This window comes from Pongo abelii, chromosome 7 (assembly GCF_028885655.2).
Source record: "Pongo abelii isolate AG06213 chromosome 7, NHGRI_mPonAbe1-v2.0_pri, whole genome shotgun sequence".
In the NCBI taxonomy this organism is placed as follows: Eukaryota; Metazoa; Chordata; class Mammalia; order Primates; family Hominidae; genus Pongo; species Pongo abelii.
This window is the reverse complement of record NC_071992.2, coordinates 10,349,582-10,377,304: the sequence shown is the minus strand read 5'-3', so window position 1 is coordinate 10,377,304 and position 27,723 is coordinate 10,349,582.

Below are 27,723 nucleotides of genomic sequence, written 5' to 3'. Positions count from 1 at the left end.
AGGGGAGTCCAATGGATAAACTGTCTGCGAGGCATTCGCATCACACTGTAGTTTTCACACACGTCACACAGGAACCCTGTTCGTGTGCACATTTGGGTGCTTGAGCAGGGTTGCACCCAAGATTCTGCGGTTCTACCGAGCCCTGGGTTGTGCACTGGACAACCTTCCTCAGGGGTTGGTCAATTCTGATCACTGCACCTAACGAGACAGGGACCATGAAACCTAATCAGCAAATACAGAAAAGGAAGTGGTCATTTCCCACAATCATTTCCACTGAAACACCACGTCGGATAAATAAGTCTGATTGCAGGACAGGGACTGGGCTACAGAGATGCACCTTTCGCAGCTGGACGAATGACCCGGAATCTCCCCAGATGCCGTCTGTAAACACACCAAATGAGATTGATTTCAGGGCTTTCTGAATTTAGTTTCGTTGAAGACACACACTCCTGTGTGTGATTTCCTTGACTACCAATACGACTTACTTCCAAATGACTTACATGCCAGTGGGAAAATTTTCCGTTTCAACTCATTGGAATTGGACACCGTGAAACAGGCAAGTCGGTCTGTCTGTTTCCGGCGTTCTGTGGGTTCCACCAAGTGCACAAGTCCTAGGGCGCCTGAGGTCCATTCAAAAACCAGTGTAAAAACGGCGAGTCAGGGTAAGAAAGAAGAGCACCGTTCCTATCTTCCAAATGCATTCCAGTTTCCACGACTCAAGGTGGCGAGAAGGATCCACGGATGTCCCACATTAACAAAATTTCACCTTCTCATGCCGACCAACAACTGACGAGTGAAACACACCCCGGGAGAAAATAGTCAACCCAGTCCCCTGCAATAACCTCACACGCAAACCTACACGTCAACAGGTCATATTCAGAAATACACACTGAATGTCATCTACCGTGAACACAAACACACAGACAGTCCCTCCAGAGGTTGTCTGCGTTGTCCGTGTTGTACAGACAGAAACTTGGGCTCCTCATTACTTTACTTAGGATTGGCAGTGTTCGTGTTTGTGTGGGTGTGTGTGTGTTTGCGTGCGTGCTTGTGGGTGTGTGTGTGTGTGTGTGTGTGTTTGCGCACCCCTATGTGTGGGTCGGCACATCCACTGAGCTCACTGGCACAGGAGCATAGCCCTCTTGCTGTGTTTGTTCTTCCCTTTGGATCTCCTGGTCCTCCCTTGCAGAGAAGCGAGTGTGCCAGTGTTCATGGACTCGTGATCTGTCGGGTTCATTGAGGAGAGGTTTAGCAGGGAGCTTTGCTGTTCAGGATGGTGGTTTTTCATCCCACACTTGTATTTCGATTGATGAATCACAAGTACGTTGGGAGGCAGGGTACCTTCGACTTTTCTGACGTTGAAGTCAGGCTTGGTTTTGTTTTGCTCTTGGAGGAATTTCCAGTGGTCTAAGGTGCTTTCCTGAGTGGCCGTTTCCACCAAGTGCTCGTCCAACTCGGGTACCTGGAGGCAGGGGTCTCTCTTGAGCTCTCCTTGCGTTGCTCGCCTGTCTGTGTCTTCAGCGCCAAGGGCTCTTGCTTCCCTGCCTCTTGACACGCTCTCACTGTGTCTTTCCCATTCACTCTTCTGGATGTAAAAGAGGACATAGGCCTGTTGACTCAGGACAGAAGTGATGCCAGAGGCAGTGACCTCGGCATCATCCATTTTATACCACTGGCCTTCTTGAGCTTTGACATAAGAGAAGTAATGTCCGTTGTGACAGCTCCACCCGGCGTGGACCAGCACAGCATAGAGGACATAGACAAGAGGTCCTGCGTTCTGCTGAGACATGTATGGCTGCATGTCAAGGCACTCAGGATATTGCACACTCTTGGCAAGTTTGTTGCCTGTGACATGGGAGAATCTCTTCAATACAAGGATGAGGACCTTGGCAGAAGTGTGCAAAGTTAACGTCTTGGAGGCCGGCGCCTTCTGGAGACAAAGACCACAATGATAGGCATTCTCTCCATTGAGTTCTTCGGGCTTCACCAACTGTTCCAAAGCTTGCTTCACACTCTGAGCTGCCTGGATATCCAGGGCGATGTCCAGGTAAGGGTCAAAGGTGTCTGAAATGCCCTGGCAGTGGAGACACTTGATTTGAGATCTCCAGTACCCTCCAAATATTTGGTGCATGAGGGTGGTGTCCTTAGAGTGATGATCTACCAGCTTGTGCCCGGGAAGGCACGCCTTTTTCATGGCATCCCCAGTGAACATCAGAAATTCATGGGCGTCTTCCTGCTTGCCTCTATGGAAGCCAGCAGCCAATGCCCGTGAGGGCTGGATGACATGGCCAGGACGGTGGAGGGCCCGTGTGATGTGAGCTTGCATAGTACAGAGCATGCAGCCCTTGTGACCATGACAAGTTTGAGAGTGCTCCCGGGACAGCATGTAGTTGGCAAGGGGCGGTGTGTATGTCAGGCACTGCAGGGAAGCATTCACGTAGCAGGTATTTCCCATATTCTGGAGCCCAGCCCCCACCGCAGCAGGTCTCCTGCTACTCAGAGGAAGCTGCTCCCTGGGAGCAAGCTGTCTTGCCACAGGAGCCAAATCATCACAGAGGTCGACACGGGTCTCAGATGAGAGTGGTGACTTCTCAGGGAGAGAAGTCCGCTGGATTTCAGCAAAAGCTGCACCTGGCCCAGAACATGTGAGTTTTGAAAAGCGGTTCAACTGCCACTCCCCTCCCAAGCAGAGTGAGTCGTCCTCCATGTCGCCTGGAACAAGGATCACAAGGTTTTTCTGCTGGGACCGCGGGTTGCAGAAAGACGCTATCTCTGCCGAGAGGGTGTTCAAATGAGGAGCTGTCTGGCCGCATCAGCCCTTATATACCTCACCCCCACCAACCGCGAACACCCCACCCACCCATCAGGTGCGCGATAAACCAATCAAATATCAGCACTCAATTAAGGAAGGAGTCACAGGGTGTGTCCCCTTGCATTGCTGGGAATTCAACAGACACAGCCCACATCATGCTTTCCAGAACACCTGAATCCAATTACTCCTCAGGCTGATAGGCACGTAGAATACGAGTGTAACCGGGTTGGGACAGTGGCCACACACTTGCCTTATTTTAGGTAAAACAATGTCAGGGAAGAAATCTTTACCTATGAAGCCGTGTGTGTGTGCGCGCTTGTGTGTGTGTGTCCGTGTTTGTGTGTGTGTGTGTGTGTGTGTGTGTGTGTGTTTGTGCTGGGATGTACTTTCAAGTGTGTGCTTTTGGCAGATACCATCATCCCTTCAGCGATTGAAGGACAAGAAGTCGGAAGTGCGCTTTCTGACTGGAGAATAGTCAATGAAGTACAGTAATTAGCACAGCGTATTTGTTTTTCCTCAATAAGAAAGGAGAGATCCGTGGAATCAAACAGACCTTCCAGCGATAACCTTTCCATGCTCAGCCTATTGATTGTGTATCCGAGTGAAATTGCCTGCCAGTGGGGAACAAGACAAGTCTTTGCCTGAAATGCTCTTGTGAAAGTTAGATTCCCATATAATAAAGCATCAAGTGGTAGAAACATGCACTGAAGTTTGAAGAGATACTCAGTGCACAAAGTAGAATGTGAAAGACTTTCGTGAAATCACGCAATCACCGAGAGACTAATTGATGACATTCCCCAAATTGAGGTTTACCAGAAAAGAGAAATAGTCATGACATGCTACAGTCAGCGGTTTCAGACGTCCGACGGCAGTTTAAGAAAACATGAAACAAAAGTCTTGAGATATCAGAAGGTATCCCAACTAAAACCTTTGGTTTATGAAAGAAATGATGAAAATAAAAGCAACATATCTCACAGTATGGGTGGTAATATTTTCATACGTATGTGATAATGGATCAACATTTGATAGAGATGAAATAAAAAGTTCCCAATTTGACAAAAGCAAACAAGGAAAATTATACCGTAGAAAAGCCCGGGTGACGGGAGTGAGGCCCTGTCTCAAGAAGAAAGCATCGCAGAGATTGAAAAGCAGGGAGTGAATCAGAGGATTGTATAACGTTGTTAATACTGGCCCTTGTTTCAGTGGCAAAAGGCCCAAATAAGCCGTGTGTCTCACGGATTCTCGCATCAATTGTTCAGGATCTGAGATGTTGCCTCCATTTCCAGTTAGGCATTGTATGGTGGAATTGCAGTTAGCACATCTGGTGCAAAAATTTTAATGCTGACGAAGGTGGACATGTTCCCTGAGCTAAGAGGGTCAGAATTTGGGTGTGTCTTCAGGCTCTCTGGCTTACCAGGAATGGAGATCCTGGCTCTAGGGATTTTCCCAAAATGTCTCAGACAGTAAGCAACAGGGCAGAATTGAGTCCCGGCGCCAAGGCCTCGAGGTGTAAAGAAACAGCCCTGGCCTCAGGGCCCATGAAATTAGGATGATTTAAAGAAGGATGGTGGAATGAGAGGACTGTGACCTTCGGCCCCGTTTCTTTCCCTTGTCTTTTCATGGGCCAGGTGTGCTCAATCAGAAGGCTTCCTGCGCCTGATGTCGAGTGTCCTGGGGGAAGAAAGGAGCATTGTTTTGAAAGATGCTCCACAGGGAGAAAGGAGCCACCATTCTCAGGAGAATGATCCCCAGAAGCCTGAGCAATCCAGATGCCGTGGCTTCACACTAGACCCTGGAGGGTCTTATTCCTGGAGCCGGGACCTGGGCATCGGTGTCCTTTCATGCTCATAACTGATTTTGAGGGGAGCCCAATGGATAAACTGTCTGCGAGGCATTCGCATCACACTGTAGTTTTCACACACGTCACACAGAAACCCTGTTCGTGTGCACATTTGGGTGCTTGAGCAGGGTTGCACCCAAGATTCTGCGGTTCTACCGAGCCCTGGGTTGTGCACTGGACAACCTTCCTCAGGGGTTGGTCAATTCTGATCACTGCACCTAACGAGACAGGGACCATGAAACCTAATCAGCAAATACAGAAAAGGAAGTGGTCATTTCCCACAATCATTTCCACTGAAACACCACGTCGGATAAATAAGTCTGATTGCAGGACAGGGACTGGGCTTCAGAGATGCACCTTTCGCAGCTGGACGAATGACCCGGAATCTCCCCAGATGCCGTCTGTAAACACACCAAATGAGATTGATTTCAGGGCTTTCTGAATTTAGTTTCGTTGAAGACACACACTCCTGTGTGTGATTTCCTTGACTACCAATACGACTTACTTCCTAATGACTTACATGCCAGTGGGAAAATTTTTCGTTTCTACTCATTGGAATTGGACACCGTGAAACAGGCAAGTCGGTCTGTCTGTTTCCGGCGTTCTGTGGGTTCCACCAAGTGCACAAGTCCTAGGGCGCCTGAGGTCCATTCAAAAACCAGTGTAAAAACGGCGAGTCAGGGTAAGAAAGAAGAGCACCGTTCCTATCTTCCAAATGCATTCCAGTTTCCACGACTCAAGGTGGCGAGAAGGATCCACGGATGTCCCACATTAACAAAATTTCACCTTCTCATGCCGACCAACAACTGACGAGTGAAACACACCCCAGGAGAAAATAGTCAACCCAGTCCCCTGCAATAACCTCACACGCAAACCTACACGTCAACAGGTCATATTCAGAAATACACACTGAATGTCATCTACCGTGAACACAAACACACAGACAGTCCCTCCAGAGGTTGTCTGCGTTGTCCGTGTTGTACAGACAGAAACTTGGGCTCCTCATTACTTTACTTAGGATTGGCAGTGTTCGTGTTTGTGTGGGTGTGTGTGTGTTTGCGTGCGTGCTTGTGGGTGTGTGTGTGTGTGTGTGTGTTTGCGCACCCCTATGTGTGGGTCGGCACATCCACTGAGCTCACTGGCACAGAAGCAGAGCCCTCTTGCTGTGTTTGTTCTTCCCTTTGGATCTCCTGGTCCTCCCTTGCAGAGAAGCGAGTGTGCCAGTGTTCATGGACTCGTGATCTGTCGGGTTCGTTGAGGAGAGGTTTAGCAGGGAGCTTTGCTGTTCAGGATGGTGGTTTTTCATCCCACACTTGTATTTCGATTGATGAATCACAAGTACGTTGGGAGGCAGGGTACCTTCGACTTTTCTGACGTTGAAGTCAGGCTTGGTTTTGTTTTGCTCTTGGAGGAATTTCCAGTGGTCTAAGGTGCTTTCCTGAGTGGCCGTTTCCACCAAGTGCTCGTCCAACTCGGGTACCTGGAGGCAGGGGTCTCTCTTGAGCTCTCCTTGCGTTGCTCGCCTGTCTGTGTCTTCAGCGCCAAGGGCTCTTGCTTCCCTGCCTCTTGACACGCTCTCACTGTGTCTTTCCCATTCACTCTTCTGGATGTAAAAGAGGACATAGGCCTGTTGACTCAGGACAGAAGTGATGCCAGAGGCAGTGACCTCGGCATCATCCATTTTATACCACTGGCCTTCTTGAGCTTTGACATAAGAGAGGTAATGTCCGTTGTGACAGCTCCACCCGGCGTGGACCAGCACAGCATAGAGGACATAGACAAGAGGTCCTGCGTTCTGCTGAGACATGTATGGCTGCATGTCAAGGCACTCAGGATATTGCACACTCTTGGCAAGTTTGTTACCTGTGACATGGGAGAATCTCTTCAATACAAGGATGAGGACCTTGGCAGAAGTGTGCAAAGTTAACGTCTTGGAGGCCGGCGCCTTCTAGAGACAAAGACCACAATGATAGGCATTCTCTCCATTGAGTTCTTCGGGATTCACCAACTGTTCCAAAGCTTGCTTCACACTCTGAGCTGCCTGGATATCCAGGGCGATGTCCAGGTAAGGGTCAAAGGTGTCTGAAATGCCCTGGCAGTGGAGACACTTGATTTGAGATCTCCAGTACCCTCCAAATATTTGGTGCATGAGGGTGGTGTCCTTAGAGTGATGATCTACCAGCTTGTGCCCGGGAAGGCATGCCTTTTTCATGGCATCCACAGTGAACATCAGAAATTCATGGGCGTCTTCCTGCTTGCCTCTATGGAAGCCAGCAGCCAATGCCCGTGAGGGCTGGATGACATGGCCAGGACGGTGGAGGGCCCGTGTGATGTGAGCTTGCATAGTACAGAGCATGCAGCCCTTGTGACCATGACAAGTTTGAGAGTGCTCCCGGGACAGCATGTAGTTGGCAAGGGGCGGTGTGTATGTCAGGCACTGCAGGGAAGCATTCACGTAGCAGGTATTTCCCATATTCTGAAGCCCAGCCCCCACCGCAGCAGGTCTCCTGCTACTCAGAGGAAGCTGCTCCCTGGGAGCAAGCTGTCTTGCCACAGGAGCCAAATCATCACAGAGGTCGACACGGGTCTCAGATGAGAGTGGTGACTTCTCAGGGAGAGAAGTCCGCTGGATTTCAGCAAAAGCTGCACCTGGCCCAGAACATGTGAGTTTTGAAAAGCGGTTCAACTGCCACTCCCCTCCCAAGCAGAGTGAGTCGTCCTCCATGTCGCCTGGAACAAGGATCACAAGGTTTTTCTGCTGGGACCGCGGGTTGCAGAAAGACGCTATCTCTGCCGAGAGGGTGTTCAAATGAGGAGCTGTCTGGCCGCATCAGCCCTTATATACCTCACCCCCACCAACCGCGAACACCCCACCCACCCATCAGGTGCGCGATAAACCAATCAAATATCAGCACTCAATTAAGGAAGGAGTCACAGGGTGTGTCCCCTTGCATTGCTGGGAATTCAACAGACACAGCCCACATCATGCTTTCCAGAACACCTGAATCCAATTACTCCTCAGGCTGATAGGCACGTAGAATACGAGTGTAACCGGGTTGGGACAGTGGCCACACACTTGCCTTATTTTAGGTAAAACAATGTCAGGGAAGAAATCTTTACCTATGAAGCCGTGTGTGTGTGCGCGCTTGTGTGTTTGTGTCCGTGTTTGTGTGTGTGTGTGTGTGTGTCTGTGTGTGTGTTTGTGCTGGGATGTACTTTCAAGTGTGTGCTTTTGGCAGATACCATCATCCCTTCAGCGATTGAAGGACAAGAAGTCGGAAGTGCGCTTTCTGACTGGAGAATAGTCAATGAAGTACAGTAATTAGCACAGCGTATTTGTTTTTCCTCAATAAGAAAGGAGAGATCCGTGGAATCAAACAGACCTTCCAGCGATAACCTTTCCATGCTCAGCCTGTTGATTGTGTATCCGAGTGAAATTGCCTGCCAGTGGGGAACAAGACAAGTCTTTGCCTGAAATGCTCTTGTGAAAGTTAGATTCCCATATAATAAAGCATCAAGTGGTAGAAACATGCACTGAAGTTTGAAGAGATACTCAGTGCACAAAGTAGAATGTGAAAGACTTTCGTGAAATCACGCAATCACCGAGAGACTAATTGATGACATTCCCCAAATTGAGGTTTACCAGAAAAGAGAAATAGTCATGACATGCTACAGTCAGCGGTTTCAGACGTCCGACGGCAGTTTAAGAAAACATGAAACAAAAGTCTTGAGATATCAGAAGGTATCCCAACTAAAACCTTTGGTTTATGAAAGAAATGATGAAAATAAAAGCAACATATCTCACAGTATGGGTGGTAATATTTTCATACGTATGTGATAATGGATCAACATTTGATAGAGATGAAATAAAAAGTTCCCAATTTGACAAAAGCAAACAAGGAAAATATACCGTAGAAAAGCCCGGGTGACGGGAGTGAGGCCCTGTCTCAAGAAGAAAGCATCGCAGAGATTGAAAAGCAGGGAGTGAATCAGAGGATTGTATAACGTTGTTAATACTGGCCCTTGTTTCAGTGGCAAAAGGCCCAAATAAGCCGTGTGTCTCACGGATTCTCGCATCAATTGTTCAGGATCTGAGATGTTGCCTCCATTTCCAGTTAGGCATTGTATGGTGGAATTGCAGTTAGCACATCTGGTGCAAAAATTTTAATGCTGACGAAGGTGGACATGTTCCCTGAGCTAAGAGGGTCAGAATTTGGGTGTGTCTTCAGGCTCTCTGGCTTACCAGGAATGGAGATCCTGGCTCTAGGGATTTTCCCAAAATGTCTCAGACAGTAAGCAACAGGGCAGAATTGAGTCCCGGCGCCAAGGCCTCGAGGTGTAAAGAAACAGCCCTGGCCTCAGGGCCCATGAAATTAGGATGATTTAAAGAAGGATGGTGGAATGAGAGGACTGTGACCTTCGGCCCCGTTTCTTTCCCTTGTCTTTTCATGGGCCAGGTGTGCTCAATCAGAAGGCTTCCTGCGCCTGATGTCGAGTGTCCTGGGGGAAGAAAGGAGCATTGTTTTGAAAGATGCTCCACAGGGAGAAAGGAGCCACCATTCTCAGGAGAATGATCCCCAGAAGCCTGAGCAATCCAGATGCCGTGGCTTCACACTAGACCCTGGAGGGTCTTATTCCTGGAGCCGGGACCTGGGCATCGGTGTCCTTTCATGCTCATAACTGATTTTGAGGGGAGCCCAATGGATAAACTGTCTGCGAGGCATTCGCATCACACTGTAGTTTTCACACACGTCACACAGAAACCCTGTTCGTGTGCACATTTGGGTGCTTGAGCAGGGTTGCACCCAAGATTCTGCGGTTCTACCGAGCCCTGGGTTGTGCACTGGACAACCTTCCTCAGGGGTTGGTCAATTCTGATCACTGCACCTAACGAGACAGGGACCATGAAACCTAATCAGCAAATACAGAAAAGGAAGTGGTCATTTCCCACAATCATTTCCACTGAAACACCACGTCGGATAAATAAGTCTGATTGCAGGACAGGGACTGGGCTTCAGAGATGCACCTTTCGCAGCTGGACGAATGACCCGGAATCTCCCCAGATGCCGTCTGTAAACACACCAAATGAGATTGATTTCAGGGCTTTCTGAATTTAGTTTCGTTGAAGACACACACTCCTGTGTGTGATTTCCTTGACTACCAATACGACTTACTTCCTAATGACTTACATGCCAGTGGGAAAATTTTTCGTTTCTACTCATTGGAATTGGACACCGTGAAACAGGCAAGTCGGTCTGTCTGTTTCCGGCGTTCTGTGGGTTCCACCAAGTGCACAAGTCCTAGGGCGCCTGAGGTCCATTCAAAAACCAGTGTAAAAACGGCGAGTCAGGGTAAGAAAGAAGAGCACCGTTCCTATCTTCCAAATGCATTCCAGTTTCCACGACTCAAGGTGGCGAGAAGGATCCACGGATGTCCCACATTAACAAAATTTCACCTTCTCATGCCGACCAACAACTGACGAGTGAAACACACCCCAGGAGAAAATAGTCAACCCAGTCCCCTGCAATAACCTCACACGCAAACCTACACGTCAACAGGTCATATTCAGAAATACACACTGAATGTCATCTACCGTGAACACAAACACACAGACAGTCCCTCCAGAGGTTGTCTGCGTTGTCCGTGTTGTACAGACAGAAACTTGGGCTCCTCATTACTTTACTTAGGATTGGCAGTGTTCGTGTTTGTGTGGGTGTGTGTGTGTTTGCGTGCGTGCTTGTGGGTGTGTGTGTGTGTGTGTGTGTTTGCGCACCCCTATGTGTGGGTCGGCACATCCACTGAGCTCACTGGCACAGAAGCAGAGCCCTCTTGCTGTGTTTGTTCTTCCCTTTGGATCTCCTGGTCCTCCCTTGCAGAGAAGCGAGTGTGCCAGTGTTCATGGACTCGTGATCTGTCGGGTTCGTTGAGGAGAGGTTTAGCAGGGAGCTTTGCTGTTCAGGATGGTGGTTTTTCATCCCACACTTGTATTTCGATTGATGAATCACAAGTACGTTGGGAGGCAGGGTACCTTCGACTTTTCTGACGTTGAAGTCAGGCTTGGTTTTGTTTTGCTCTTGGAGGAATTTCCAGTGGTCTAAGGTGCTTTCCTGAGTGGCCGTTTCCACCAAGTGCTCGTCCAACTCGGGTACCTGGAGGCAGGGGTCTCTCTTGAGCTCTCCTTGCGTTGCTCGCCTGTCTGTGTCTTCAGCGCCAAGGGCTCTTGCTTCCCTGCCTCTTGACACGCTCTCACTGTGTCTTTCCCATTCACTCTTCTGGATGTAAAAGAGGACATAGGCCTGTTGACTCAGGACAGAAGTGATGCCAGAGGCAGTGACCTCGGCATCATCCATTTTATACCACTGGCCTTCTTGAGCTTTGACATAAGAGAAGTAATGTCCGTTGTGACAGCTCCACCCGGCGTGGACCAGCACAGCATAGAGGACATAGACAAGAGGTCCTGCGTTCTGCTGAGACATGTATGGCTGCATGTCAAGGCACTCAGGATATTGCACACTCTTGGCAAGTTTGTTGCCTGTGACATGGGAGAATCTCTTCAATACAAGGATGAGGACCTTGGCAGAAGTGTGCAAAGTTAACGTCTTGGAGGCCGGCGCCTTCTGGAGACAAAGACCACAATGATAGGCATTCTCTCCATTGAGTTCTTCGGGCTTCACCAACTGTTCCAAAGCTTGCTTCACACTCTGAGCTGCCTGGATATCCAGGGCGATGTCCAGGTAAGGGTCAAAGGTGTCTGAAATGCCCTGGCAGTGGAGACACTTGATTTGAGATCTCCAGTACCCTCCAAATATTTGGTGCATGAGGGTGGTGTCCTTAGAGTGATGATCTACCAGCTTGTGCCCGGGAAGGCACGCCTTTTTCATGGCATCCCCAGTGAACATCAGAAATTCATGGGCATCTTCCTGCTTGCCTCTATGGAAGCCAGCAGCCAATGCCCGTGAGGGCTGGATGACATGGCCAGGACGGTGGAGGGCCCGTGTGATGTGAGCTTGCATAGTACAGAGCATGCAGCCCTTGTGACCATGACAAGTTTGAGAGTGCTCCCGGGACAGCATGTAGTTGGCAAGGGGCGGTGTGTATGTCAGGCACTGCAGGGAAGCATTCACGTAGCAGGTATTTCCCATATTCTGGAGCCCAGCCCCCACCGCAGCAGGTCTCCTGCTACTCAGAGGAAGCTGCTCCCTGGGAGCAAGCTGTCTTGCCACAGGAGCCAAATCATCACAGAGGTCGACACGGGTCTCAGATGAGAGTGGTGACTTCTCAGGGAGAGAAGTCCGCTGGATTTCAGCAAAAGCTGCACCTGGCCCAGAACATGTGAGTTTTGAAAAGCGGTTCAACTGCCACTCCCCTCCCAAGCAGAGTGAGTCGTCCTCCATGTCGCCTGGAACAAGGATCACAAGGTTTTTCTGCTGGGACCGCGGGTTGCAGAAAGACGCTATCTCTGCCGAGAGGGTGTTCAAATGAGGAGCTGTCTGGCCGCATCAGCCCTTATATACCTCACCCCCACCAACCGCGAACACCCCACCCACCCATCAGGTGCGCGATAAACCAATCAAATATCAGCACTCAATTAAGGAAGGAGTCACAGGGTGTGTCCCCTTGCATTGCTGGGAATTCAACAGACACAGCCCACATCATGCTTTCCAGAACACCTGAATCCAATTACTCCTCAGGCTGATAGGCACGTAGAATACGAGTGTAACCGGGTTGGGACAGTGGCCACACACTTGCCTTATTTTAGGTAAAACAATGTCAGGGAAGAAATCTTTACCTATGAAGCCGTGTGTGTGTGCGCGCTTGTGTGTGTGTGTCCGTGTTTGTGTGTGTGTGTGTGTGTGTGTGTGTGTGTTTGTGCTGGGATGTACTTTCAAGTGTGTGCTTTTGGCAGATACCATCATCCCTTCAGTGATTGAAGGACAAGAAGTCGGAAGTGCGCTTTCTGACTGGAGAATAGTCAATGAAGTACAGTAATTAGCACAGCGTATTTGTTTTTCCTCAATAAGAAAGGAGAGATCCGTGGAATCAAACAGACCTTCCAGCGATAACCTTTCCATGCTCAGCCTATTGATTGTGTATCCGAGTGAAATTGCCTGCCAGTGGGGAACAAGACAAGTCTTTGCCTGAAATGCTCTTGTGAAAGTTAGATTCCCATATAATAAAGCATCAAGTGGTAGAAACATGCACTGAAGTTTGAAGAGATACTCAGTGCACAAAGTAGAATGTGAAAGACTTTCGTGAAATCACGCAATCACCGAGAGACTAATTGATGACATTCCCCAAATTGAGGTTTACCAGAAAAGAGAAATAGTCATGACATGCTACAGTCAGCGGTTTCAGACGTCCGACGGCAGTTTAAGAAAACATGAAACAAAAGTCTTGAGATATCAGAAGGTATCCCAACTAAAACCTTTGGTTTATGAAAGAAATGATGAAAATAAAAGCAACATATCTCACAGTATGGGTGGTAATATTTTCATACGTATGTGATAATGGATCAACATTTGATAGAGATGAAATAAAAAGTTCCCAATTTGACAAAAGCAAACAAGGAAAATTATACCGTAGAAAAGCCCGGGTGACGGGAGTGAGGCCCTGTCTCAAGAAGAAAGCATCGCAGAGATTGAAAAGCAGGGAGTGAATCAGAGGATTGTATAACGTTGTTAATACTGGCCCTTGTTTCAGTGGCAAAAGGCCCAAATAAGCCGTGTGTCTCACGGATTCTCGCATCAATTGTTCAGGATCTGAGATGTTGCCTCCATTTCCAGTTAGGCATTGTATGGTGGAATTGCAGTTAGCACATCTGGTGCAAAAATTTTAATGCTGACGAAGGTGGACATGTTCCCTGAGCTAAGAGGGTCAGAATTTGGGTGTGTCTTCAGGCTCTCTGGCTTACCAGGAATGGAGATCCTGGCTCTAGGGATTTTCCCAAAATGTCTCAGACAGTAAGCAACAGGGCAGAATTGAGTCCCGGCGCCAAGGCCTCGAGGTGTAAAGAAACAGCCCTGGCCTCAGGGCCCATGAAATTAGGATGATTTAAAGAAGGATGGTGGAATGAGAGGACTGTGACCTTCGGCCCCGTTTCTTTCCCTTGTCTTTTCATGGGCCAGGTGTGCTCAATCAGAAGGCTTCCTGCGCCTGATGTCGAGTGTCCTGGGGGAAGAAAGGAGCACTGTTTTGAAAGATGCTCCACAGGGAGAAAGGAGCCACCATTCTCAGGAGAATGATCCCCAGAAGCCTGAGCAATCCAGATGCCGTGGCTTCACACTAGACCCTGGAGGGTCTTATTCCTGGAGCCGGGACCTGGGCATCGGTGTCCTTTCATGCTCATAACTGATTTTGAGGGGAGTCCAATGGATAAACTGTCTGCGAGGCATTCGCATCACACTGTAGTTTTCACACACGTCACACAGGAACCCTGTTCGTGTGCACATTTGGGTGCTTGAGCAGGGTTGCACCCAAGATTCTGCGGTTCTACCGAGCCCTGGGTTGTGCACTGGACAACCTTCCTCAGGGGTTGGTCAATTCTGATCACTGCACCTAACGAGACAGGGACCATGAAACCTAATCAGCAAATACAGAAAAGGAAGTGGTCATTTCCCACAATCATTTCCACTGAAACACCACGTCGGATAAATAAGTCTGATTGCAGGACAGGGACTGGGCTACAGAGATGCACCTTTCGCAGCTGGACGAATGACCCGGAATCTCCCCAGATGCCGTCTGTAAACACACCAAATGAGATTGATTTCAGGGCTTTCTGAATTTAGTTTCGTTGAAGACACACACTCCTGTGTGTGATTTCCTTGACTACCAATACGACTTACTTCCAAATGACTTACATGCCAGTGGGAAAATTTTCCGTTTCAACTCATTGGAATTGGACACCGTGAAACAGGCAAGTCGGTCTGTCTGTTTCCGGCGTTCTGTGGGTTCCACCAAGTGCACAAGTCCTAGGGCGCCTGAGGTCCATTCAAAAACCAGTGTAAAAACGGCGAGTCAGGGTAAGAAAGAAGAGCACCGTTCCTATCTTCCAAATGCATTCCAGTTTCCACGACTCAAGGTGGCGAGAAGGATCCACGGATGTCCCACATTAACAAAATTTCACCTTCTCATGCCGACCAACAACTGACGAGTGAAACACACCCCGGGAGAAAATAGTCAACCCAGTCCCCTGCAATAACCTCACACGCAAACCTACACGTCAACAGGTCATATTCAGAAATACACACTGAATGTCATCTACCGTGAACACAAACACACAGACAGTCCCTCCAGAGGTTGTCTGCGTTGTCCGTGTTGTACAGACAGAAACTTGGGCTCCTCATTACTTTACTTAGGATTGGCAGTGTTCGTGTTTGTGTGGGTGTGTGTGTGTTTGCGTGCGTGCTTGTGGGTGTGTGTGTGTGTGTGTGTGTGTTTGCGCACCCCTATGTGTGGGTCGGCACATCCACTGAGCTCACTGGCACAGGAGCATAGCCCTCTTGCTGTGTTTGTTCTTCCCTTTGGATCTCCTGGTCCTCCCTTGCAGAGAAGCGAATGTGCCAGTGTTCATGGACTCGTGATCTGTCGGGTTCATTGAGGAGAGGTTTAGCAGGGAGCTTTGCTGTTCAGGATGGTGGTTTTTCATCCCACACTTGTATTTCGATTGATGAATCACAAGTACGTTGGGAGGCAGGGTACCTTCGACTTTTCTGACGTTGAAGTCAGGCTTGGTTTTGTTTTGCTCTTGGAGGAATTTCCAGTGGTCTAAGGTGCTTTCCTGAGTGGCCGTTTCCACCAAGTGCTCGTCCAACTCGGGTACCTGGAGGCAGGGGTCTCTCTTGAGCTCTCCTTGCGTTGCTCGCCTGTCTGTGTCTTCAGCGCCAAGGGCTCTTGCTTCCCTGCCTCTTGACACGCTCTCACTGTGTCTTTCCCATTCACTCTTCTGGATGTAAAAGAGGACATAGGCCTGTTGACTCAGGACAGAAGTGATGCCAGAGGCAGTGACCTCGGCATCATCCATTTTATACCACTGGCCTTCTTGAGCTTTGACATAAGAGAAGTAATGTCCGTTGTGACAGCTCCACCCGGCGTGGACCAGCACAGCATAGAGGACATAGACAAGAGGTCCTGCGTTCTGCTGAGACATGTATGGCTGCATGTCAAGGCACTCAGGATATTGCACACTCTTGGCAAGTTTGTTGCCTGTGACATGGGAGAATCTCTTCAATACAAGGATGAGGACCTTGGCAGAAGTGTGCAAAGTTAACGTCTTGGAGGCCGGCGCATTCTGGAGACAAAGACCACAATGATAGGCATTCTCTCCATTGAGTTCTTCGGGCTTCACCAACTGTTCCAAAGCTTGCTTCACACTCTGAGCTGCCTGGATATCCAGGGCGATGTCCAGGTAAGGGTCAAAGGTGTCTGAAATGCCCTGGCAGTGGAGACACTTGATTTGAGATCTCCAGTACCCTCCAAATATTTGGTGCATGAGGGTGGTGTCCTTAGAGTGATGATCTACCAGCTTGTGCCCGGGAAGGCACGCCTTTTTCATGGCATCCCCAGTGAACATCAGAAATTCATGGGCGTCTTCCTGCTTGCCTCTATGGAAGCCAGCAGCCAATGCCCGTGAGGGCTGGATGACATGGCCAGGACGGTGGAGGGCCCGTGTGATGTGAGCTTGCATAGTACAGAGCATGCAGCCCTTGTGACCATGACAAGTTTGAGAGTGCTCCCGGGACAGCATGTAGTTGGCAAGGGGCGGTGTGTATGTCAGGCACTGCAGGGAAGCATTCACGTAGCAGGTATTTCCCATATTCTGGAGCCCAGCCCCCACCGCAGCAGGTCTCCTGCTACTCAGAGGAAGCTGCTCCCTGGGAGCAAGCTGTCTTGCCACAGGAGCCAAATCATCACAGAGGTCGACACGGGTCTCAGATGAGAGTGGTGACTTCTCAGGGAGAGAAGTCCGCTGGATTTCAGCAAAAGCTGCACCTGGCCCAGAACATGTGAGTTTTGAAAAGCGGTTCAACTGCCACTCCCCTCCCAAGCAGAGTGAGTCGTCCTCCATGTCGCCTGGAACAAGGATCACAAGGTTTTTCTGCTGGGACCGCGGGTTGCAGAAAGACGCTATCTCTGCCGAGAGGGTGTTCAAATGAGGAGCTGTCTGGCCGCATCAGCCCTTATATACCTCACCCCCACCAACCGCGAACACCCCACCCACCCATCAGGTGCGCGATAAACCAATCAAATATCAGCACTCAATTAAGGAAGGAGTCACAGGGTGTGTCCCCTTGCATTGCTGGGAATTCAACAGACACAGCCCACATCATGCTTTCCAGAACACCTGAATCCAATTACTCCTCAGGCTGATAGGCACGTAGAATACGAGTGTAACCGGGTTGGGACAGTGGCCACACACTTGCCTTATTTTAGGTAAAACAATGTCAGGGAAGAAATCTTTACCTATGAAGCCGTGTGTGTGTGCGCGCTTGTGTGTTTGTGTCCGTGTTTGTGTGTGTGTGTGTGTGTGTCTGTGTGTGTGTTTGTGCTGGGATGTACTTTCAAGTGTGTGCTTTTGGCAGATACCATCATCCCTTCAGCGATTGAAGGACAAGAAGTCGGAAGTGCGCTTTCTGACTGGAGAATAGTCAATGAAGTACAGTAATTAGCACAGCGTATTTGTTTTTCCTCAATAAGAAAGGAGAGATCCGTGGAATCAAACAGACCTTCCAGCGATAACCTTTCCATGCTCAGCCTGTTGATTGTGTATCCGAGTGAAATTGCCTGCCAGTGGGGAACAAGACAAGTCTTTGCCTGAAATGCTCTTGTGAAAGTTAGATTCCCATATAATAAAGCATCAAGTGGTAGAAACATGCACTGAAGTTTGAAGAGATACTCAGTGCACAAAGTAGAATGTGAAAGACTTTCGTGAAATCACGCAATCACCGAGAGACTAATTGATGACATTCCCCAAATTGAGGTTTACCAGAAAAGAGAAATAGTCATGACATGCTACAGTCAGCGGTTTCAGACGTCCGACGGCAGTTTAAGAAAACATGAAACAAAAGTCTTGAGATATCAGAAGGTATCCCAACTAAAACCTTTGGTTTATGAAAGAAATGATGAAAATAAAAGCAACATATCTCACAGTATGGGTGGTAATATTTTCATACGTATGTGATAATGGATCAACATTTGATAGAGATGAAATAAAAAGTTCCCAATTTGACAAAAGCAAACAAGGAAAATTATACCGTAGAAAAGCCCGGGTGACGGGAGTGAGGCCCTGTCTCAAGAAGAAAGCATCGCAGAGATTGAAAAGCAGGGAGTGAATCAGAGGATTGTATAACGTTGTTAATACTGGCCCTTGTTTCAGTGGCAAAAGGCCCAAATAAGCCGTGTGTCTCACGGATTCTCGCATCAATTGTTCAGGATCTGAGATGTTGCCTCCATTTCCAGTTAGGCATTGTATGGTGGAATTGCAGTTAGCACATCTGGTGCAAAAATTTTAATGCTGACGAAGGTGGACATGTTCCCTGAGCTAAGAGGGTCAGAATTTGGGTGTGTCTTCAGGCTCTCTGGCTTACCAGGAATGGAGATCCTGGCTCTAGGGATTTTCCCAAAATGTCTCAGACAGTAAGCAACAGGGCAGAATTGAGTCCCGGCGCCAAGGCCTCGAGGTGTAAAGAAACAGCCCTGGCCTCAGGGCCCATGAAATTAGGATGATTTAAAGAAGGATGGTGGAATGAGAGGACTGTGACCTTCGGCCCCGTTTCTTTCCCTTGTCTTTTCATGGGCCAGGTGTGCTCAATCAGAAGGCTTCCTGCGCCTGATGTCGAGTGTCCTGGGGGAAGAAAGGAGCACTGTTTTGAAAGATGCTCCACAGGGAGAAAGGAGCCACCATTCTCAGGAGAATGATCCCCAGAAGCCTGAGCAATCCAGATGCCGTGGCTTCACACTAGACCCTGGAGGGTCTTATTCCTGGAGCCGGGACCTGGGCATCGGTGTCCTTTCATGCTCATAACTGATTTTGAGGGGAGCCCAATGGATAAACTGTCTGCGAGTCATTCGCCTCACACTGTAGTTTTCACACACGTCACACAGAAACCCTGTTCGTGTGCACATTTGGGTGCTTGAGCAGGGTTGCACCCAAGATTCTGCGGTTCTACCGAGCCCTGGGTTGTGCACTGGACAACCTTCCTCAGGGGTTGGTCAATTCTGATCACTGCACCTAACGAGACAGGGACCATGAAACCTAATCAGCAAATACAGAAAAGGAAGTGGTCATTTCCCACAATCATTTCCACTGAAACACCACGTCGGATAAATAAGTCTGATTGCAGGACAGGGACTGGGCTTCAGAGATGCACTTTTCGCAGCTGGACGAATGACCCGGAATCTCCCCAGATGCCGTCTGTAAACACACCAAATGAGATTGATTTCAGGGCTTTCTGAATTTAGTTTCGTTGAAGACACACACTCCTGTGTGTGATTTCCTTGACTACCAATACGACTTACTTCCTAATGACTTACATGCCAGTGGGAAAATTTTCCGTTTCTACTCATTGGAATTGGACACCGTGAAACAGGCAAGTCGGTCTGTCTGTTTCCGGCGTTCTGTGGGTTCCACCAAGTGCACAAGTCCTAGGGCGCCTGAGGTCCATTCAAAAACCAGTGTAAAAACGGCGAGTCAGGGTAAGAAAGAAGAGCACCGTTCCTATCTTCCAAATGCATTCCAGTTTCCACGACTCAAGGTGGCGAGAAGGATCCACGGATGTCCCACATTAACAAAATTTCACCTTCTCATGCCGACCAACAACTGACGAGTGAAACACACCCCAGGAGAAAATAGTCAACCCAGTCCCCTGCAATAACCTCACACGCAAACCTACACGTCAACAGGTCATATTCAGAAATACACACTGAATGTCATCTACCGTGAACACAAACACACAGACAGTCCCTCCAGAGGTTGTCTGCGTTGTCCGTGTTGTACAGACAGAAACTTGGGCTCCTCATTACTTTACTTAGGATTGGCAGTGTTCGTGTTTGTGTGGGTGTGTGTGTGTTTGCGTGCGTGCTTGTGGGTGTGTGTGTGTGTGTGTGTGTTTGCGCACCCCTATGTGTGGGTCGGCACATCCACTGAGCTCACTGGCACAGAAGCAGAGCCCTCTTGCTGTGTTTGTTCTTCCCTTTGGATCTCCTGGTCCTCCCTTGCAGAGAAGCGAGTGTGCCAGTGTTCATGGACTCGTGATCTGTCGGGTTCGTTGAGGAGAGGTTTAGCAGGGAGCTTTGCTGTTCAGGATGGTGGTTTTTCATCCCACACTTGTATTTCGATTGATGAATCACAAGTACGTTGGGAGGCAGGGTACCTTCGACTTTTCTGACGTTGAAGTCAGGCTTGGTTTTGTTTTGCTCTTGGAGGAATTTCCAGTGGTCTAAGGTGCTTTCCTGAGTGGCCGTTTCCACCAAGTGCTCGTCCAACTCGGGTACCTGGAGGCAGGGGTCTCTCTTGAGCTCTCCTTGCGTTGCTCGCCTGTCTGTGTCTTCAGCGCCAAGGGCTCTTGCTTCCCTGCCTCTTGACACGCTCTCACTGTGTCTTTCCCATTCACTCTTCTGGATGTAAAAGAGGACATAGGCCTGTTGACTCAGGACAGAAGTGATGCCAGAGGCAGTGACCTCGGCATCATCCATTTTATACCACTGGCCTTCTTGAGCTTTGACATAAGAGAAGTAATGTCCGTTGTGACAGCTCCACCCGGCGTGGACCAGCACAGCATAGAGGACATAGACAAGAGGTCCTGCGTTCTGCTGAGACATGTATGGCTGCATGTCAAGGCACTCAGGATATTGCACACTCTTGGCAAGTTTGTTGCCTGTGACATGGGAGAATCTCTTCAATACAAGGATGAGGACCTTGGCAGAAGTGTGCAAAGTTAACGTCTTGGAGGCCGGCGCCTTCTGGAGACAAAGACCACAATGATAGGCATTCTCTCCATTGAGTTCTTCGGGCTTCACCAACTGTTCCAAAGCTTGCTTCACACTCTGAGCTGCCTGGATATCCAGGGCGATGTCCAGGTAAGGGTCAAAGGTGTCTGAAATGCCCTGGCAGTGGAGACACTTGATTTGAGATCTCCAGTACCCTCCAAATATTTGGTGCATGAGGGTGGTGTCCTTAGAGTGATGATCTACCAGCTTGTGCCCGGGAAGGCACGCCTTTTTCATGGCATCCCCAGTGAACATCAGAAATTCATGGGCATCTTCCTGCTTGCCTCTATGGAAGCCAGCAGCCAATGCCCGTGAGGGCTGGATGACATGGCCAGGACGGTGGAGGGCCCGTGTGATGTGAGCTTGCATAGTACAGAGCATGCAGCCCTTGTGACCATGACAAGTTTGAGAGTGCTCCCGGGACAGCATGTAGTTGGCAAGGGGCGGTGTGTATGTCAGGCACTGCAGGGAAGCATTCACGTAGCAGGTATTTCCCATATTCTGGAGCCCAGCCCCCACCGCAGCAGGTCTCCTGCTACTCAGAGGAAGCTGCTCCCTGGGAGCAAGCTGTCTTGCCACAGGAGCCAAATCATCACAGAGGTCGACACGGGTCTCAGATGAGAGTGGTGACTTCTCAGGGAGAGAAGTCCGCTGGATTTCAGCAAAAGCTGCACCTGGCCCAGAACATGTGAGTTTTGAAAAGCGGTTCAACTGCCACTCCCCTCCCAAGCAGAGTGAGTCGTCCTCCATGTCGCCTGGAACAAGGATCACAAGGTTTTTCTGCTGGGACCGCGGGTTGCAGAAAGACGCTATCTCTGCCGAGAGGGTGTTCAAATGAGGAGCTGTCTGGCCGCATCAGCCCTTATATACCTCACCCCCACCAACCGCGAACACCCCACCCACCCATCAGGTGCGCGATAAACCAATCAAATATCAGCACTCAATTAAGGAAGGAGTCACAGGGTGTGTCCCCTTGCATTGCTGGGAATTCAACAGACACAGCCCACATCATGCTTTCCAGAACACCTGAATCCAATTACTCCTCAGGCTGATAGGCACGTAGAATACGAGTGTAACCGGGTTGGGACAGTGGCCACACACTTGCCTTATTTTAGGTAAAACAATGTCAGGGAAGAAATCTTTACCTATGAAGCCGTGTGTGTGTGCGCGCTTGTGTGTGTGTGTCCGTGTTTGTGTGTGTGTGTGTGTGTGTGTGTGTGTGTGTTTGTGCTGGGATGTACTTTCAAGTGTGTGCTTTTGGCAGATACCATCATCCCTTCAGTGATTGAAGGACAAGAAGTCGGAAGTGCGCTTTCTGACTGGAGAATAGTCAATGAAGTACAGTAATTAGCACAGCGTATTTGTTTTTCCTCAATAAGAAAGGAGAGATCCGTGGAATCAAACAGACCTTCCAGCAATAACCTTTCCATGCTCAGCCTATTGATTGTGTATCCGAGTGAAATTGCCTGCCAGTGGGGAACAAGACAAGTCTTTGCCTGAAATGCTCTTGTGAAAGTTAGATTCCCATATAATAAAGCATCAAGTGGTAGAAACATGCACTGAAGTTTGAAGAGATACTCAGTGCACAAAGTAGAATGTGAAAGACTTTCGTGAAATCACGCAATCACCGAGAGACTAATTGATGACATTCCCCAAATTGAGGTTTACCAGAAAAGAGAAATAGTCATGACATGCTACAGTCAGCGGTTTCAGACGTCCGACGGCAGTTTAAGAAAACATGAAACAAAAGTCTTGAGATATCAGAAGGTATCCCAACTAAAACCTTTGGTTTATGAAAGAAATGATGAAAATAAAAGCAACATATCTCACAGTATGGGTGGTAATATTTTCATACGTATGTGATAATGGATCAACATTTGATAGAGATGAAATAAAAAGTTCCCAATTTGACAAAAGCAAACAAGGAAAATTATACCGTAGAAAAGCCCGGGTGACGGGAGTGAGGCCCTGTCTCAAGAAGAAAGCATCGCAGAGATTGAAAAGCAGGGAGTGAATCAGAGGATTGTATAACGTTGTTAATACTGGCCCTTGTTTCAGTGGCAAAAGGCCCAAATAAGCCGTGTGTCTCACGGATTCTCGCATCAATTGTTCAGGATCTGAGATGTTGCCTCCATTTCCAGTTAGGCATTGTATGGTGGAATTGCAGTTAGCACATCTGGTGCAAAAATTTTAATGCTGACGAAGGTGGACATGTTCCCTGAGCTAAGAGGGTCAGAATTTGGGTGTGTCTTCAGGCTCTCTGGCTTACCAGGAATGGAGATCCTGGCTCTAGGGATTTTCCCAAAATGTCTCAGACAGTAAGCAACAGGGCAGAATTGAGTCCCGGCGCCAAGGCCTCGAGGTGTAAAGAAACAGCCCTGGCCTCAGGGCCCATGAAATTAGGATGATTTAAAGAAGGATGGTGGAATGAGAGGACTGTGACCTTCGGCCCCGTTTCTTTCCCTTGTCTTTTCATGGGCCAGGTGTGCTCAATCAGAAGGCTTCCTGCGCCTGATGTCGAGTGTCCTGGGGGAAGAAAGGAGCACTGTTTTGAAAGATGCTCCACAGGGAGAAAGGAGCCACCATTCTCAGGAGAATGATCCCCAGAAGCCTGAGCAATCCAGATGCCGTGGCTTCACACTAGACCCTGGAGGGTCTTATTCCTGGAGCCGGGACCTGGGCATCGGTGTCCTTTCATGCTCATAACTGATTTTGAGGGGAGTCCAATGGATAAACTGTCTGCGAGGCATTCGCATCACACTGTAGTTTTCACACACGTCACACAGGAACCCTGTTCGTGTGCACATTTGGGTGCTTGAGCAGGGTTGCACCCAAGATTCTGCGGTTCTACCGAGCCCTGGGTTGTGCACTGGACAACCTTCCTCAGGGGTTGGTCAATTCTGATCACTGCACCTAACGAGACAGGGACCATGAAACCTAATCAGCAAATACAGAAAAGGAAGTGGTCATTTCCCACAATCATTTCCACTGAAACACCACGTCGGATAAATAAGTCTGATTGCAGGACAGGGACTGGGCTACAGAGATGCACCTTTCGCAGCTGGACGAATGACCCGGAATCTCCCCAGATGCCGTCTGTAAACACACCAAATGAGATTGATTTCAGGGCTTTCTGAATTTAGTTTCGTTGAAGACACACACTCCTGTGTGTGATTTCCTTGACTACCAATACGACTTACTTCCAAATGACTTACATGCCAGTGGGAAAATTTTCCGTTTCAACTCATTGGAATTGGACACCGTGAAACAGGCAAGTCGGTCTGTCTGTTTCCGGCGTTCTGTGGGTTCCACCAAGTGCACAAGTCCTAGGGCGCCTGAGGTCCATTCAAAAACCAGTGTAAAAACGGCGAGTCAGGGTAAGAAAGAAGAGCACCGTTCCTATCTTCCAAATGCATTCCAGTTTCCACGACTCAAGGTGGCGAGAAGGATCCACGGATGTCCCACATTAACAAAATTTCACCTTCTCATGCCGACCAACAACTGACGAGTGAAACACACCCCGGGAGAAAATAGTCAACCCAGTCCCCTGCAATAACCTCACACGCAAACCTACACGTCAACAGGTCATATTCAGAAATACACACTGAATGTCATCTACCGTGAACACAAACACACAGACAGTCCCTCCAGAGGTTGTCTGCGTTGTCCGTGTTGTACAGACAGAAACTTGGGCTCCTCATTACTTTACTTAGGATTGGCAGTGTTCGTGTTTGTGTGGGTGTGTGTGTGTTTGCGTGCGTGCTTGTGGGTGTGTGTGTGTGTGTGTGTGTGTTTGCGCACCCCTATGTGTGGGTCGGCACATCCACTGAGCTCACTGGCACAGGAGCATAGCCCTCTTGCTGTGTTTGTTCTTCCCTTTGGATCTCCTGGTCCTCCCTTGCAGAGAAGCGAATGTGCCAGTGTTCATGGACTCGTGATCTGTCGGGTTCATTGAGGAGAGGTTTAGCAGGGAGCTTTGCTGTTCAGGATGGTGGTTTTTCATCCCACACTTGTATTTCGATTGATGAATCACAAGTACGTTGGGAGGCAGGGTACCTTCGACTTTTCTGACGTTGAAGTCAGGCTTGGTTTTGTTTTGCTCTTGGAGGAATTTCCAGTGGTCTAAGGTGCTTTCCTGAGTGGCCGTTTCCACCAAGTGCTCGTCCAACTCGGGTACCTGGAGGCAGGGGTCTCTCTTGAGCTCTCCTTGCGTTGCTCGCCTGTCTGTGTCTTCAGCGCCAAGGGCTCTTGCTTCCCTGCCTCTTGACACGCTCTCACTGTGTCTTTCCCATTCACTCTTCTGGATGTAAAAGAGGACATAGGCCTGTTGACTCAGGACAGAAGTGATGCCAGAGGCAGTGACCTCGGCATCATCCATTTTATACCACTGGCCTTCTTGAGCTTTGACATAAGAGAAGTAATGTCCGTTGTGACAGCTCCACCCGGCGTGGACCAGCACAGCATAGAGGACATAGACAAGAGGTCCTGCGTTCTGCTGAGACATGTATGGCTGCATGTCAAGGCACTCAGGATATTGCACACTCTTGGCAAGTTTGTTGCCTGTGACATGGGAGAATCTCTTCAATACAAGGATGAGGACCTTGGCAGAAGTGTGCAAAGTTAACGTCTTGGAGGCCGGCGCATTCTGGAGACAAAGACCACAATGATAGGCATTCTCTCCATTGAGTTCTTCGGGCTTCACCAACTGTTCCAAAGCTTGCTTCACACTCTGAGCTGCCTGGATATCCAGGGCGATGTCCAGGTAAGGGTCAAAGGTGTCTGAAATGCCCTGGCAGTGGAGACACTTGATTTGAGATCTCCAGTACCCTCCAAATATTTGGTGCATGAGGGTGGTGTCCTTAGAGTGATGATCTACCAGCTTGTGCCCGGGAAGGCACGCCTTTTTCATGGCATCCCCAGTGAACATCAGAAATTCATGGGCGTCTTCCTGCTTGCCTCTATGGAAGCCAGCAGCCAATGCCCGTGAGGGCTGGATGACATGGCCAGGACGGTGGAGGGCCCGTGTGATGTGAGCTTGCATAGTACAGAGCATGCAGCCCTTGTGACCATGACAAGTTTGAGAGTGCTCCCGGGACAGCATGTAGTTGGCAAGGGGCGGTGTGTATGTCAGGCACTGCAGGGAAGCATTCACGTAGCAGGTATTTCCCATATTCTGGAGCCCAGCCCCCACCGCAGCAGGTCTCCTGCTACTCAGAGGAAGCTGCTCCCTGGGAGCAAGCTGTCTTGCCACAGGAGCCAAATCATCACAGAGGTCGACACGGGTCTCAGATGAGAGTGGTGACTTCTCAGGGAGAGAAGTCCGCTGGATTTCAGCAAAAGCTGCACCTGGCCCAGAACATGTGAGTTTTGAAAAGCGGTTCAACTGCCACTCCCCTCCCAAGCAGAGTGAGTCGTCCTCCATGTCGCCTGGAACAAGGATCACAAGGTTTTTCTGCTGGGACCGCGGGTTGCAGAAAGACGCTATCTCTGCCGAGAGGGTGTTCAAATGAGGAGCTGTCTGGCCGCATCAGCCCTTATATACCTCACCCCCACCAACCGCGAACACCCCACCCACCCATCAGGTGCGCGATAAACCAATCAAATATCAGCACTCAATTAAGGAAGGAGTCACAGGGTGTGTCCCCTTGCATTGCTGGGAATTCAACAGACACAGCCCACATCATGCTTTCCAGAACACCTGAATCCAATTACTCCTCAGGCTGATAGGCACGTAGAATACGAGTGTAACCGGGTTGGGACAGTGGCCACACACTTGCCTTATTTTAGGTAAAACAATGTCAGGGAAGAAATCTTTACCTATGAAGCCGTGTGTGTGTGCGCGCTTGTGTGTTTGTGTCCGTGTTTGTGTGTGTGTGTGTGTGTGTCTGTGTGTGTGTTTGTGCTGGGATGTACTTTCAAGTGTGTGCTTTTGGCAGATACCATCATCCCTTCAGCGATTGAAGGACAAGAAGTCGGAAGTGCGCTTTCTGACTGGAGAATAGTCAATGAAGTACAGTAATTAGCACAGCGTATTTGTTTTTCCTCAATAAGAAAGGAGAGATCCGTGGAATCAAACAGACCTTCCAGCGATAACCTTTCCATGCTCAGCCTGTTGATTGTGTATCCGAGTGAAATTGCCTGCCAGTGGGGAACAAGACAAGTCTTTGCCTGAAATGCTCTTGTGAAAGTTAGATTCCCATATAATAAAGCATCAAGTGGTAGAAACATGCACTGAAGTTTGAAGAGATACTCAGTGCACAAAGTAGAATGTGAAAGACTTTCGTGAAATCACGCAATCACCGAGAGACTAATTGATGACATTCCCCAAATTGAGGTTTACCAGAAAAGAGAAATAGTCATGACATGCTACAGTCAGCGGTTTCAGACGTCCGACGGCAGTTTAAGAAAACATGAAACAAAAGTCTTGAGATATCAGAAGGTATCCCAACTAAAACCTTTGGTTTATGAAAGAAATGATGAAAATAAAAGCAACATATCTCACAGTATGGGTGGTAATATTTTCATACGTATGTGATAATGGATCAACATTTGATAGAGATGAAATAAAAAGTTCCCAATTTGACAAAAGCAAACAAGGAAAATTATACCGTAGAAAAGCCCGGGTGACGGGAGTGAGGCCCTGTCTCAAGAAGAAAGCATCGCAGAGATTGAAAAGCAGGGAGTGAATCAGAGGATTGTATAACGTTGTTAATACTGGCCCTTGTTTCAGTGGCAAAAGGCCCAAATAAGCCGTGTGTCTCACGGATTCTCGCATCAATTGTTCAGGATCTGAGATGTTGCCTCCATTTCCAGTTAGGCATTGTATGGTGGAATTGCAGTTAGCACATCTGGTGCAAAAATTTTAATGCTGACGAAGGTGGACATGTTCCCTGAGCTAAGAGGGTCAGAATTTGGGTGTGTCTTCAGGCTCTCTGGCTTACCAGGAATGGAGATCCTGGCTCTAGGGATTTTCCCAAAATGTCTCAGACAGTAAGCAACAGGGCAGAATTGAGTCCCGGCGCCAAGGCCTCGAGGTGTAAAGAAACAGCCCTGGCCTCAGGGCCCATGAAATTAGGATGATTTAAAG